Below are 6,032 nucleotides of genomic sequence, written 5' to 3' on the forward strand. Positions count from 1 at the left end.
GATTTTTGGCAGAAAAGTTGCGTACAATTTTTGGTGGTTTAGACATGTCATATATGAAGCATTCCTATATTAAGTTCTAGTCGAGGGATAACATATATTGAAAATAGTACATATTTTTTTAGCACTTACAAACCAATGGTTATCGATTGGAAACCACTCTTTTGTTGAAAATGCACTGCATATTCATTCAAGAATTATCACATAATTTACCAGTGTCCTGAATCCTTGCTGAAGCAACACGCATTTAGCATACAAAAATTAGATATTTTGATAAAGAGGCTCTGGTTGGGATGTTAACTCTGTTATATACTGTGTTAAAGAACGTATAGGACATGGGATGCTACCTTCCGCAGGCACAATGGTTTGAAAGTCCTAATTATCCAACTTGGTCATAATTTCTTTGGCATGGGCCGGTTTTTGAGATCTTAATTAATTTTCAATATTCTTCAGCTGTTTTTTTCTCGTATAGATTTTAGATACAACTCTAACTAGAAGGTAAAAACTAGGACTTAGTAACATATAGAGTTATTTGAATTCATTAGCATTATGTATTACGAAGCACTTTGAATGACTCCAAATATTTGGTGGTTTAAACAACATTTGAAGCGTTCTTCTATTGAATCTATCTTACTGTGATACAGAAATGTAATATAGTTTTACATCTGTCACAAGGCAATGGCTTCCAATGGACAACCGGTTTTGTTGAAAACGTGATTCTTATACCATAGTATCAAGTGTTTTGCTGGAGTGACAGGCAATTAGCATGCAACAATTGGACATTTTGATAAAAAGGCTATATTGGGGATATTATAAAACCATCTTTCTTTGTTAAAATATGTACAGGTAATGGACATTGACTTCCATTGAGGCAATTGCTGTAAGGAGGGACCTGGATATGTCACATGGGAAACTCTTCCTCCTAATTATTTGATCATGTTCCAAAGTGGACATGTTTCCCTTGATGTGTATGTACTTTGTAAAGACATTAAAATCTCAATTGTTTTCTGCACTCTGCAATCATTGGGCTTGCATACATAGACTCTGACTAGAAGCTAAAATCAGGAATATAAGAAATTGACATGAAATTGGCCTATTTCGTTGGTGATATATTATGAAGCATTCTTATAACAGAAAATAGGTAGTTTAAACATGTAATATATGAAGCATTCTCATTCAAAGTTCTGGTTGGTTGGTGTTTTAATATTTTTGTACTTGTTATATGACTGGATTTTTAAAATTTACATTTTCCCACACGCTTTTCAGGCAACGAGAAAGTAGGATGCAAGAATTAGCTATTTTGATGAAAAGGTTATTTTGGGATCTTACAGTAAAGATATTTGTGAAATCGGGTACTGCCTTCCATGATCTAGCTTTAGTTCTACTAGGTATAATTTGTTAGAGCTTAGTTAATAAAGTTAATTTTCATGATTCAACTTAATTTTGCCAACGTGTTACTATTAAAAGAATTTTGCCAACGTGTTACTATATAAAGATTTATAATTTATATTCATCTAGAAATAATGCTTGATGCTAGCCAAATAATGCTTGATGCTAGCCATGATTTAGAAGCAATAGTAAGGATCTCCTTACCCAATTTCAAATCTTTTGACAATTTTTTTGGACAATCTACGTAAAGCTCAAATTTTGTGTAATTGTAAATGTGACTTTGAAGGGATTATTAGTAAGTTATTTTTCCCATTGGACTTCCAAGTCCTTTTTTTCTTGTCATGGAAATGTTAGTCTTTCACTAAAGCTAACCCTTGTTTGATTATTTATACATCTACTTGATTTTTTATGCATTAATAATTGGATAAAATATCACATTATGAAGTTCCATCATAAATTTTTCATTCTTGTATGGGCACAAGTAGTTATCAAGTAATTTTAAAAAATAAACACTTAAAAGATTGGCATAAACACATTTGAGCTCCTTTGACTAAGAAGAGATTTTGTTCATCTCATGATTTATTGTTAAAATTCATGCTCATCCTAGTAATAGGAACAACAAATGTGATTAGAGTGTATGTATATTACATTTCTTATTTCCAAATTTTATTGGAGGTTTATAAGAATTCTTCTAACTAAGAATTTGATTAGTTTTAATGTTACTTGCAAAATTAAATAATTTAGAGGTACTTGTTTGTGTTAATGGTAGCAACACAAATTCCAAACATAATCCATAGGTTGAACATATCTTCGTATGACAATCCAATACGATAATTTGACTAAATGAAATACTTCATCTACTCTTTGCAAAATGATGAAATAAATCCAATCAAATACCTCATATTGATTGGTAGTAAAATAATACATATTTGTGTGTGAATTGTATCTCTTTCACTTTCCAACATGTTCATTACCTAATTTGTAACATATATCTATTAGTATATTTGCTTCAATATCTTCTTTCATTCCTATATGTCATGTATTCATATAATGACAATAGCTACCAGTAGGTGAGATCAATAATGGTCTTTGTATGATGACAAATCACATGTAATTATTAGGCATGTCTTTAAAATTGCAATTTGACCACGCCCCTATTAGACACATATAACTTGTGATATATAGAATAAGCTAGTATAACCGTGCCATACCTATTGGATTTATCTATGTTGCTTATGTTTAAATCATATTTGCATATAACTCCTAACCCTAATTGTTTTATTGGAAGATCTTCCTTAATTGTTTTATTGGAAGATCTTCCTTTAAAAAATTGGCAAGAAAAAGTGTCAATACAAAATATTGTGATTGAAGATACCAAAAAACATGTGGATAGTGAGGATCTTTGATAGTTCTATTAGAAATTGTATAAAAGTGTTATTAGACATTATAAACCCTAGAGTTTTGTTGTTCTATAGAAGAAACCTAGGGCACACCATTGGAATATATATATATATATATATATATATATATATATATATATATATATATATATATATATATATATATATATATATGAACTAGTGTAATGTAATTCCTTTTAGCTTAAATAAAAGATGCAATTTTGAGAGTTTAAATTTATATAATTTGTTATTCATTTTTGAAACATTGTGTTTTAAGGTTAGCACACTTGAATCTATTGAAATGGTTGGGTTTTCACGGGTTTATGTTTTGTAGTGTTGAATTTTCTTATCATTTTCTAAAAATAATTTGATAGCACAAATAATTATTTGCTATATTTTAGATTTTTGTTTAATACCTTTGAGAGGGAGTTGTCAAAGGATTTCAACATATATAATGCCATTGATTTAATGATTAAAGTGATTTGGACTTGTAATAGGTTGTGGGGTGTGGGATTCCTAAGGGCTATTATTAGAGTATTTATCTAGTAAATATTCTATTAATTTTAGTTATCTCAATTGATCTAGGGATCCTTCCGGTGGTATCGGTCATTTCTTTTTGTTTTCAGCATGTTCTAAAAGTCACAAGTATGACTTGTCTCAGTCTTGGAGCACGTGATTGTCTAGAGGGTGTTCAAAACTTTACACCTTGGAAGTGCAAATTGTATAGGCTAATGGAGATGGTTCATCTCTGGGGTTTTGTGGAGTTGAAGGTTGCACCTCCTTATGATCTTGTTTAGCAAGGACTTGTTTCGAAGTAAATCTTTGCCAGTTGATTAATAATTTATTTTCATCAATTCAATTTTGACAAATATATGTCAATTCAATTCAACAAAAAATGCTAATTTGCTACCAATTTATTTATAAGGCAATAATTAATTTATTAATCCCCTAGAATTGTGGAGGAATGTTTTATAAGGCTTCCAAACTCCCATTTTGAAGCTTCTTTTGTCTCCAAAACCCCATTTTGAAGCTCCAAAAATGGAAGTTTGCAAGCACAAGCTTCAAAATATAGTTTTGGGAGCATGGCAAGCTTAAACATCTCGTTTTGAAGCTCATGGCTTCCAAACTCCCATTTTGAAGCTTGTGGTATCTCCAAACTCCAATTTTAAGCTCCAAAAATGTGGGTTTGGAAGCACAAGCTTCAAAATGAGGTTTTAGAAGCACAAGCTTCAAAATCAGATTTTTGGAGCCTGACAAGCATCAAAATTCAAAATATCATTTTAAAGCTCGTGGCTTCTGTGGATAAAATCCATTGCTTTTTTTTTTCGAGCCCTTCATGCCCGCGGGTTTTGTTCTTCGCTCCCAAAGGTTTAATTCAACTTGTTCTCCACGAAAGCCATGTGTCAACTGGGCACATTTTTGAAAGATGTTTTCTCACCTTGGTCCCTCAGAGCTCTACCAGGCTGCCACATATTCCTTCTCGGGCAACCCTCCAGAGCAGTTCTATAGCACGAGTCCTATATGTCGGTGAAGCCACGTGTTGCCTCCGTGGAATTTCTAGAGGGAAAGAAATAAAAGATGTTGAGAAGCTCCACTTGCATCCACGTGTCCCAGCTGGTAAAACAAACAAGTTGCCACGCATTAGTAGGGCGGAGTGCCTAGGATTTTCATATCTAGAGTACATCCAACGGTGCAACCAAATGCCATGTGTTCTCCTAAGGGGACATGAGGGCTGACGTAGTGAATCAATCTGTTGAAATGGTTGAGGCAAAAATGATCTCTCTCAGTGATGGAGAAGCATTCTCATGAAGCCAAAAGGGTTGTATCTTTCCTGAATGGTGAGGGCCAGGCAACAGATTTTCATGATTTCTTATATTTCCTCGGGTATCCCGATCCGTGATGGAAGTCTTTTTAAGGCGAAGAGGTCACCAATTGTAGGGGGTTCACTCTCAAGTGAATGGCCTTAGCACTATTATTTTATGTTATGTAAATTAGACACTCAAACTGTGCCAATTGTTAGCCTTTGTGTTTGTTTTATTTTCATTTGATAGAAGGATTGTGTTCTGTGTCAAATTGGAGTAGATGTTAAGGTTTTGTAATCTGATTCAGTCTTTTGTGATTTTAATATAACTTTTGTTGGTTGAATCATGTCTGGTACTCTTTTAATGTTTGTGGTAATTGTGTGTTTAAATTGCATTATGCTAATTGAGTAAATTTCCGAAAGAAAAAATATGTTTTGCAATAAAGGTACTATTGATGAGCCTTTGCCTATGTTTTTAAAGTATAGCATTTTGTGCTCTTTGAATCTTAAGCATTGAAAATTTGGCATATCGCCATAGTTTAGATTAATTGTTAAGTTTTTTCCTTCCCCTTTTCCTCTATCATGAAGAGCTAGCTTCTAAATCTTGGAGGTTGTCCAGTGAAGCGCAATCAGTTCCCCATTCACTGAACTTCCCATAACGTTGTTATCCTAAAGTGCAATTTAGGAATCAATAGTTCTTTTTCCAGTACACTCGATGGGACTGCAAAATAAATTGAATCATAATCGGGTGTATGAGCCAAAGGCCTGTTACCAGATCACAAATCACGATAAATCATAGCTTGCTAGTACCTCCATTGGTAACAATAGCACACACAAGAGCCCCACTAAGAGGTGCACATACCCAAGCACAAGTCCAAGTGCAAAATGCAAATCCACAAAATTTTGTAACATGGAATAGTGGAAGTCCTCCAACAGTGTAGGATCCTATTCTCATGTCCACTTTGAGAGCTTTACCAAAATTGACAGGAGTGGATTCCAAGACACCTGCAGAGAACCTTTAGGATGTGGCTAATGTGTGCATAGTGCATAATGTCACTCAACAAAATGTGGCATTAAGGTTGTGGGTAGCTTCATTCAAAGGCAAAGCGCAAGACTAGTATAGATCTTTATAGCCTAATTCTATTGGAGATTGGGACCAACTCAAAGATCATTTTTTCGAGCGCTTTATAGAGAAAAGAAACCAATCATCCTTGTTGCAATAGCTAATAACCATTAAAAGGGCCCCTCAGGAAGTTGTAACGAATTTCAACGCTAGCAAAGAATCTCGCTATGGCTCATCCTCCTCCTGACATGGCATTTATTTTCCACCTTAAAGCTTTCAACTCAGACATATCTATTATGATCCAATCGCTTGGTAGGAACACATTACTAGATGCATATAGCCTTGCATTCAGAGATGAAAATAATTTGATCGATGTTGGAAA

This window comes from Cryptomeria japonica, chromosome 5 (genome assembly GCF_030272615.1).
Source record: "Cryptomeria japonica chromosome 5, Sugi_1.0, whole genome shotgun sequence".
Taxonomy (NCBI): domain Eukaryota; kingdom Viridiplantae; phylum Streptophyta; class Pinopsida; order Cupressales; family Cupressaceae; genus Cryptomeria; species Cryptomeria japonica.